Source organism: Clytia hemisphaerica, unplaced genomic scaffold (assembly GCF_902728285.1).
Source record: "Clytia hemisphaerica strain Z4C2 unplaced genomic scaffold, Clytia hemisphaerica genome assembly, whole genome shotgun sequence".
Classification (NCBI taxonomy): domain Eukaryota; kingdom Metazoa; phylum Cnidaria; class Hydrozoa; order Leptothecata; family Clytiidae; genus Clytia; species Clytia hemisphaerica.
In genome coordinates this window covers 636,361-646,857 of record NW_027103699.1, presented here as the reverse complement: position 1 = coordinate 646,857, position 10,497 = coordinate 636,361, and the positions used below count along the sequence as shown (strand labels likewise).

Sequence of the window (10,497 nt, the reverse complement as noted above, 5' to 3'; positions counted from 1 at the left end):
TAATAGAAATTTTATCGCGCATGTGTCAATCTAATCACTGTAGAAAGAATCAAAGGTGAAGAGCAAATATTACCATATTAATGTCTAGCAGAATGTATCAGTATGCAGTTTACTATTTACAAATTCCCCAGAAACCTCCAAGTGTAATTGAAATGAGTTTCTTTCGAAAGAAATCTTTTACATTACTGTATAACAGTAATTACTGAACTATTAATTATAGTAATGTTACTTCAATGGAATGGAAATAATAGGCAGATCTTTATGTTATGATTCTCTATCACCGACTCTTTTTAAAAAGCATTGATGACATTTTTAAGTTGTGTTTTCAACGACGGGAATAAAAATATCAACTCTGAACTTCATCCAAGATCTCGGATGGTCATCATGGTTACTTTTCTCTGCGTTGATTGCGCGCTGAATAGAATCTCGATTGGTCGGCACAGGTCAATATATGATTTTGGCCTGTGTTTTTCACGGCACATAAAGATCTGTCCACTCTGCGACTTGACCTCATTTCATTTTCTTGACCTTATTTCATTTTCTTGAATAATATTTTTCTTCTTGAATGTAAAAATGAGATTGTTGAGTATAAATTTGTTTTTGTTTGGTGAATAATTTTCTATTGAATATTGCTACCAAAAGCCAACCATACCAGCAGGGACTATCTTTGGTGACTTAAACTCATTTGCGAAGGGCCCATTCTAGGTTAGTGATCTACCATATATAGGCGCGGCGCGTATGTCACTTTAGTTAAACAACGGCAACATGGTAACCCATTGTTGTCTTAAATTTGCTTAAGCTCAAAAATTCAATATAGAAATTTTTGAATTTAATAGCCTTAAGCTCAATGTTTGAATCACACCGCACAAAAGGCGTCTTCCTTTGAAATAACTGTGGTTAGTTTTTTTGGTTTTGAGAGCACACTTCTAACTACCGCCTTGCCGGTAGGTTTCGAAACCAATAGTTTCGAAAACTTTGATGAAAAAATATTGATCGGTGGTCATTTTAGAATAATTTTGGATTGAAAATATACAATGCATTAAAAATAACTTATTATACCTACAACTACAAAGATATAATTGGTGGATAAATTTTATTCATGTAGCCTTCTAGCCAAGTAGTACGTAGCTCTAATCAGACGTGACCGTTTTACATGAAACTTATCTTCAAAAACGTCACCATATAAGAAGTACATGTACTTAGGACATGTTTATCAAACTCTTATCTAAGAAAACGTTGAAATTGCGTCAATGTCTGTTTTTTTCCCTGTTTTTTTAACGGTACGTCTTCGCGCATTTAGTTTTTGTATTGGTTCCAAAACTATTTACAGCAAATTTTGTTGATTTAGTAGGTTCTCCGGGAGAACATTTTTTTCTTGTTTCTCCATATCACGTTCTCTTGTCTTTATTACTTGCATACATTTATTACGATCGCATTTCAAATCTGTGACGTCATCAAATAAGAGTTGAAGAAAATCACTTGATTTTGATTTCTTATGTTTTTTCCAGCACTGTTCCATGTAATTATTGCACTAAAACAAAGAAAAAGAACAAGAAATAATCTAGCGTTACCTTAGACTGAAAGGGATATGTGGCCGGGGGGGGCACTCGATTTTTAAACAACGGCATGTGCTGTCAAAAACTTGGCTTTCAAAATGGCATCCTTACAGTGCAGCCCTTGAGCAGTGAAGAGGTACCCTTAAAGTGCTTTTTACCGAACGTTTCTGACCCTTGGGCCTGTTTTTTAATAAATTACACACTTTGAAATCACGTTTTTCTTGACTTTGGCGTGTTTTAGCAGCAACCAGATCCTCAGTTCAGCCTTCCTAAAATCGAATTTTGTTCATATTTACCAAAGAAAACGCTAAAGTTAGTATTTTACCTAATCTTGAATTTTTATGGAAAAAAACTTTTTTTTTCTAACGGATTTTACGCGTACTACGTCTAACAAATATTTAAGCTTCAATAGCGGAAAACTTGATAGCACCGAAACTACTCAAAAACATCTTTCAGAAAATATATATTTTGAAAGGTAACACTTTTCCCTCATTCCAGGATTCGATAAACCAAAACCGACAGGTGCGTCTGACAGTCGACTCAAGTTTTTGATAAGCCATTAGACTTATTCATGAACAGAAAAGTTCATATATAGTTAACTCAATTCAAGTGTCGAAAGGCTAATTTTCATGGAAATACATCACTCTTGGGTTGATGTCTCTCCATTTTGAGTGCAGGAAACCTCAAATTTGGACAATAAAAAATCATGTTTATCGATGTACGTCCAACAGAAACATAAAAGAGCAATTAGAAAAAAGCAAGTCAAACGAGGTGGTAAGACCAAGGCTTTTCGGTGCACCTTATGGGTAGCTTGAACTATGCTAAACCCGGGGGGGGAGGGCACTCCAGGTAAGTGACCTACCGGACGTGCGGCTCTTAAGGGTAGGTTTTTTGGACTTCGGAAAGTGCACTGTAAGGGTTGATTTGTGAGAAAGTGGGAAAAAGTGCACTGTAGGGGTGTAAAATTTGAAAAAATACCAAATTTTTAGGTAAAATTTGAGAAATTTCCAAAAATTTTGCCCTGAAAAGGGCATAAAATTTCGAAAAATTGCACTATAAGGGTCAATTTTCAGCCAATTTTTTTCTTGCTTTGTAAGGGTCCGATTTTAGAGACCTTATTTTTGGCCGAACGTACGGTTGTTTTCAAAATCGAGTGCCCCCTCCCGTGATGCTAAAGCACGAATAGATGGGCATGGAGCTCTTTTTGCTACAGATCTTCAAAGTATCGATCGTACTTCGAACTAAAAATTTATTAAAAAACAGACCTCCTTACAGTGTAGTTTGATTTCATATCTTTTTTTGCGGAAGCCACCTGAAACTGAGCCTGAGATGCCCCTGAGATACCGTCAAGATATTAAAAACAAATCAAAATGGATGCGAGCTAAAACTGTAAAAATACATCCGATTTCTACTTGCAATTCAGCAGTCCCCAAACGCACCCTTACAGTGTATCCAGCTAAAAGAAGACCCTTGTTGTGCACTTCATGAAAAGTACACCTTTACAGTGCATTTCGAGGGTCTCAAAAATCCTACCCTTAGAGGAAGAACATGCCGTGCGTCGGACCTTATGATTGCCTCCCCGGGATATGTGCCACTGGATATGTTATATATTAGTCACCTTATACGTAATAGGTAGCCCAGTGGGCTCACTTAGACTGGTAAAGTAATCTACTCTTCGTATACCATTGTAGGATTCCTTATTCAAACCTCACAGAGCCACCTTCTTCTCTTTCCAAGAGTATATGCCAGGGACGATAATGATATCGGTAGTCCACCCAGCTGGCACACAACGTTGTTTTAATGCTTAAATAACGTTAAATGGACGTTGTGAACGTTAGATAAATACCCTGAGTATCAGAGGTTAAGTTTTCAAAGAAAGTAGTAACCTCTGAAGACAAATAATAGAAATTTTATCGCGCATGTGTCAATCTAGTCACTGTAGAAAAAATCAAAGATGAAGAGCAAATATTAGTATATGTAATCACATGATAACGAGTGCAATTCGAGATTAATTGCACGAGTGATTTTTTTGTTATTAATTTTCCGAGTCCGAAAGGACGAGGAAAATTCGAAACAAAAAAATCACGAGTGCAATTTTCGAATTGTACGAGTTATCATGTGATTACGAGCTAATCGCACAATCGGTTTCACTGCTTTTTCCCCGTCAGGAAAGTAAATTACACTGAAAGTTTTATATTTTTCTCTTCTCTTTATGTTTTTCTTCTATTGTTGCTTATAGATTTTTTTCTCATAAAATTAATTTCGAATGCAATTAAAACGTTCGATAGTAAAAATGTAAGAAAAAACATTAAAATCTATTTTGTAAACATTGGCCCGTCATTGAAGAGTGTGATTAACGATTAATTGCTCTCTACAGGATGCAATTAACGATTAATTGCTCTCTTTGAAGGGGCGCCAAATGAGAAAAAATAACTCAACGTGCGATTACCATATTAATGTCTAGCAGACTGTATCAGTATGCAGTTTACTATTTACGAATTCCCCAGAAACCTTCAAGTGTAGTTGAAATGAGTTTATTTCGAAAGAAATCTTTTACATGATCCCCAAATGTATAACAGTAATTATTAAACTTTTAATTATGGAAATGTCACTTTAATTGAATCGAAATAATAGACAGACTTTATGTTATGATTCTCTATCACTGACTCTTTTTACAAAGCATTGATGACTTTTTGTAACTTGTGTTTTCAACGACGGGAATAAAAATATCGACTATGACGCTCATCCAAGATCTTGGATGGTCGTCATGGTTACTTTTGTCTTCGCTGATTGCGCGATGAATAGAATCTCGATTCGTCGGCACAGCGTAAATATATGATTTTGAGCTGTGCTTTTCACGGTATTAGATAAACGTTGAAACAACGTTGTGTGCCAGTTGGGCCATTCTGAATTCTAAATCAGATCCTGGTAAGGCTTTAAGTGCTGAGTATGTGCGTACCAGACCTCCAAACTCCGATTCATTTTTGCCTATTTACCTCTCTCCGAAAAACAGATACCCTAGTTACAATATATGGGATGAGAAGTAAATTGCATTGACACCTAAAGTAGTGCAACTGATATTGGTGCTACAAAATCAACAAAAAGCTATAAGAATTGATGAATAACTTACACAAGCCGTTATAAACATCTGGCATCTTTTTGATTTCCTTTTAGAATTCGCACAATCATCGTTGTAAGTAGCATGGCACTAAAATTAAGAGAATTTAAAAAATGATACGTTACATTTTGTTAAACACACGCAACAACCTTCTGCTCAGAATCATGTTCGAACTCGATACTTTTTTCGGGACACCTTGTAGAAGGTTGTTTAACAAAAATGTTAGAAAATATATACCAACACAATAATTGTTTTTACAACAGTCATTAGGATTAAAAAGAATTAACTTTCTTTACAATATTCATTACGTTAAAGTTATTGAGAATTGTTTTTTGTAAAAGTCATTCATAAAAGATGTCTCATGACAATTAATATGACACGGAGAGAAACTTTGATAAAGTACAACTCGATACTTTCTTTCGGGACACCCTGTACTGTGTACTCTGAATCATGTTCGAGCTCGATACTTTTTTTTCGGGACACGCTGTATAGAGAAGCAGAGTTCGTGTGCTCAAACTGTACAGTATCTGACCCCGAGAATGTAGCAAACCCCGAGAATGTAGGTTTCTCATTTTTTAGCATTGTAGCCCTAACGATAGTTCAACTTCATAAAAAATTGTTTCAGAGCATACTGTTACATATTACTTTTTATTTATTTCATTTTTAGACATAAATTTTTAACTTGAATTAATTTTTTCCAACAAATATCTGAATCGAAGTTGATTGGATACTACCCGAATTGAGAGATTTTAAAAATAAATCCTCTCTAAATTGAAATCTACTGGAATTAAGTTATGATGATAGGGTATTTCCTTACTCCTAATGAACAAAGAAAATAGGGAAATTAGTCCATTTCAATATTTATTGTTCTAAGTTAGATATTTTGACGAAAATGTTTGACCTACCTTTTGGGGTTAGTTGACCTACAATTTGGGGGCCTTTCAAAACCCGACATAAAAAGTCTGTCAAACTATATAAAACTTGTTTGTTGTACTTTCATATACATGAAAGTACTACATGAGTGATGATTAATGTTGACATTTTGAGCTTTTACGACGTGTTCCAGTCCCGCTGGGACACCAGCCTAAGTTTGGAACAGAACAATAGAATCTCTATCCCCATAAGGACTTTAGTAGAAATCTTTGTCCCCTCTGTGGGAAAAAGCTCCACCGGGACTGTGAGGCAGGGGTGTTGTTACATTATTCAAATTTTAACACCAAATTTTCAACCTAAAAAATATGGGGGTTAAAAAGCGAAAAAATCCAATTTTCAGAGTAATAAATGCTCTTTAGAATATTGTTTTGGCACAAAATGCTTCTAAAATTTGCTGTTTAATTAATCCAATTGAAAAAATATTTTACTATTACTAGATTCAAAGCCATAAAACCAAACCTCCATCCTGGGGATTATAACGAAAATGGGAGTCAACTTAAAGGACCAAAAAAATAAAAGTAAGTAAAACTAACCCCTGGGAAAGGATTTTGGGGGTTTAAAATTTCGTTGAAAACATTCCATGTTTTTAAAAATGCAAATCTACATCTTTCAGGTCTGGTTCAAATTTCACTTACATTCTCGGGGTCAGGTGCTGTATGTAAAAGTAAAAGCAATATTGAGATTATGCATCTGCATTTACTGCAGCGAAGACGGCTAATTTTTTTCCAGATCCTGATTCGCTGAGGATGACTTGAGCAATGCCGTTGGGCATTCAACCTCAATCTTGCCAAAATGCTATTAGTTAAAAGGAGATTTTCCTTTAGAAATGCACAAGTAATAAAACGCAAATTTACGGATTTGGTTGCCTCGAAAGATATGGTGAAAGTCATATTTTTCTTACATATTCAATTGTTTTCATTTGAACCTCGGTAATCAATGCCAATACGGCGAAAGTTAATATTGAAAGCCATACGAATTTCATGATGCCAAGTTAATTAATACTTTTTCAATTATTGCTCTAGAAAAAAAATTATATGATTATTTAAATTAGACATCAGTATAGAACTGATCTTCCTCATTCAAAATCAACATTCTAAACGATGTCCTGCTACAATGATTTACATCGTTATAAATGACATCGGGAAAATTTGCAATGAATATAATTTTCAAGCTAACCAGAGGTGACCATTTAACAAGGTTATGCAATAAAAATGATCCCAGACATTATTGGTCAATTTGATGTTTGACTGTGAACTGTGTTTACAGTTTAGAGTTTATTCCACGAGTTGAAAGAAACCCAGTATATTGGGGTTTATTTTTTTTTCTTGCCCTTTGTCGGCTAAGAATTTAACACTAAAATGACAGGATAGCTGTCTACTATATCCACCGAACAAGGAGAGTCAAAGAGACACCGTTTTGGATTTATGACGCCAGGTTCATTAAAAGATTTGGTATAGACGTAAACCAGGGAGAAAAAAAGGATTAAAATTCTATATTGATCAAATACTTGCTAGGAATCCATTCCAAAAACAATATTTGTATTTTTCAGGATTTCATGCCCATGATGCAATTGTGCCTGTCTTTTTGTCAAAAAACGGCTTCAAATGGTCAAAACTTTTATTCACTGCATTTTTGACGTATGTTACTAATGTTTTTCTAAATCTGCATCAAATTAGTGACATTTTGGTATGTAATATGGCCATGTTTTGACATTTTTTATTTATTGGCCACTACCATAAATGGGCTATATAAAATAGAACATTGAGGGCTTTATGACCTTAAATTCATTTGTGAAATCTCTAGGTCCAAACAACTTGATTTTTTGAAGGAATTTTTGATAAAATTTCAATAACTTCGAATTTTACAACACTTTGCAATAATCTAATCATTATTCTTTAAATTAGGTATTTTATGAAAGTCTATATTAGAGATTGTAAAAAAGTGAATTATACAATATTAAATTAAGTTTGGTGGTCAAAAGAGCCCAAAACCCAACTTTGTAGGTTTTAAATGGTATGTGGTTTTAAGGGGTATCCACTGGTATCTTCAAAATATTTGTATTTAATAGCGTAAAATTAAGACATGTTTTATTTGGTAATACCTGCGTTTATACACTTTTTCTTGTTAGAACAGCTTTATGAGAGAATAAGGTTTAAACCCTTCGACGCGCCTAGAACGCGCCGCAATGATGACAGTAACGAATTTTATCTATCGTTTCCTTTGTTTTTGAGGACTGCATTTTTTTTAAATCTAGCGATATATTTTACTTTCAATCCAGCATTTGCTTAAAAACCACACGCGGGCGTTCTGGATGGGAAATAATTGGTTTCATTTCCCATCCAGGAGTCTAGCCCTTCGGGCTTGGAAGTCAATATTTAAAACACCAAAAATAAGAACACTAGCCAAAAGCTTAGAACAAATTAAGAAAGATAAGGAATGACATAATTTCAAAGCAACGAAATATCAAAACTTTACCCAAACAGTAAGATGAGCGGAGCTTAAAAAATACTGCTGGCTCTTATAAAGAAAGAATTAACAAATCAGATTTCGAAAAATTACGAAATTTAAGCATTTACACATTTCTTTGGCCGATGTTATAGGTTATTGCGGGAACTAAAAACAAAAAATTTACTACCTTGGAAAATAAATTTTTGGAGCGAGTTTTGAATTTCTTAGGTGTGGCAAAAGTACCCCACCCGCCCAATATATGCATACCTTTTTCTGAGACTTCAATCTATAACATGCAAATTTCCTATAATTTATTACAGTTAAAGACTGAATCTTTTGATGATTCTCCCTCCTTTGTAGGATCAGAGTATCATACTCCACAAATTAGTTATCATCTGACCAGCCTTTAAAATTAAAATCCGAACCAGAAAAATATAACCTGATAAAAGTTGGTCATAATTTTTTTACGCTCACAGTAAACCTCTGAAGGCGCTTGAAAATTAACCATCTGAGGAAAATAGTCCTCTCGCGGAAAATTCTACAGAAGAATCTTGTTGTATGCTAGAAAGTCAAGAACTATATTTTCCTGATACGGCACTCTATTTTCAAACACAATCATACGCAAGCAACTTTGTTGTCATTCCCAGTCCTTTTAGACGAACACAGTCCTTACGATAGCCGATAGTATACTCTTCAGATTGTTATGTTTTCACCCACCCCTATAGAGCTTCAGCGTGGTGGGCAGAAAACGACCACAATCTGAAGGGAGGGGTTTCAGGGTTACCTGATTCCGCAATTCCGCCAATTTTTTCTCCAATTTCCGTCAAACCATCTTAAATTGAACCAAAATTCCGTCACCGAAAATTCCTTTGAAATTCAATATTTTTGTCGAAAATTCCGGAAATTTTGAATATCTTTTACCAATTCTGAAATTCCGCAAATTCTTTTGCTAAATTCCGTTTTTCCGCACTAAAATTGTCTAATTTTCCGTCTCCGTCAGAGAACCCAATTTCCGTAATTCCGTCTAAATTTTCGCCAAATTCCGCCACTCCGTCCGAAAAAAGGGCCGATTCCGCTCCTCCGCCAACCTAGCCTGGAGATCCATGCTATGATGTCTTATTCTATATACTGATGGCGAAATATATAGCATGGTATGGGCTGACAGTTTGAATTTCCCATATCCTAATAACGGTTGAAAACACAGCCAATCAAATCCTGTTATTGTTTCACTGGTCACACTTTCTTAAAGAAAGCGCAACTTCCGAAATTTGGTTTTTATTTTAGTTAGTGAGGACAGCGCTAAATTCGAATTTCCCACTGTAATTTTTTTGAGGCCAAAATCGGACTCACAGCTCTGACCCGTCAAGTATTCATCAGATTTAAAAAAAATACGCAGATGGGTTCCTGTCTACCGCCAACCATGAAACCCCCCCCCCCTCTGAATGCAGGTAAACTATTGAATATTCAATTTTAGTACTTGATCGCCATGGTTACATCTCAAAGTTAACACAAGAACGAAGCTTAACGGTGCATACATAAGTTAATGATATTTTCTACAACCTCAAACATCAAAAGTGTATGTATGTCAACGTCAACGCTTTCAACAGGCCCGGTAGCCTCCATTTATAGTGATAAAATAAACTTTTAGTTTTCCTTATTGAATGTTTACATCAAAAACAAACTATTTTCTTTCAACTAGCGAACAATTGGGTGTTTGGAGTCTTCTTTCAAGGACAATAAATATTCTGATGTAATGATTTTTAAGGGGTTTCAAGCCCAAGGGGTCCTTTATAAGTTGACAGTTCCCTGTCAAATATCGGAAACAATGCCAAATAATTTGAGGTTTTCAACCAATAGATAACGTTTTTTCGTGAGATTTTATTGAGTGCACTACCAGGATTTTTAAAGTGTGTGTTTATTTTAAATAAGTTTACTTTTTGCGTGAATTTATTTTTGAGATGACTTTTTTTCGTGAATAAAAACAAAATAACCTTAACAAATTAATGATTTTCCTATTTTGCTATTGCTTGACAAAACAGAACAGATTATTCCATTCTCTAAAATTGTCCTCTATATACTACCAGGTAGACTGTCAGACTGTCTTCACAATGTTTTAGCTTCTATATATTAATAGCCGTGCTCTGTATGTCTGTGTGTCACTTTCGTTTTTGTTCTCGATAAGTTTGTTTTGATTGATAGATCGGATAGAGTCTGAATTCGTCTAGAATTCGTATTATTATTCATATCATTATATCGCGAAATGAAAAAAATAATACACATTGTTGTTACAAAGTCAGTCCAAAACAAATTCCTTCAATAGAAATAAACATTTCAAATGTAAATCAAAACATAAAAATCAAAAAGTTTGTCGTGACAAAGGGCGATAAAAAGCAAAAGGAAAAAAACAAAAATAAAAATAAAAGTAGAATTTCACCTAAAAAA

The 10,497-nt window shown here is 34.6% G+C and overlaps 1 long non-coding RNA gene across 1 annotated transcript; it reads right to left on the bottom strand.

Annotated features, from left to right (window-relative positions):
* Window positions 1–1,124: 1,124 nt before the first annotated feature.
* Window positions 1,125–6,621, bottom strand: LOC136803952 (uncharacterized). The gene is made up of 3 exons (XR_010846221.1): window positions 6,509–6,621; window positions 4,687–4,764; window positions 1,125–1,531 (listed from the first exon to the last, which is right to left on the bottom strand). It is a non-coding gene; the product is annotated as an uncharacterized lncRNA (long non-coding RNA).
* Window positions 6,622–10,497: the final 3,876 nt, after the last annotated feature.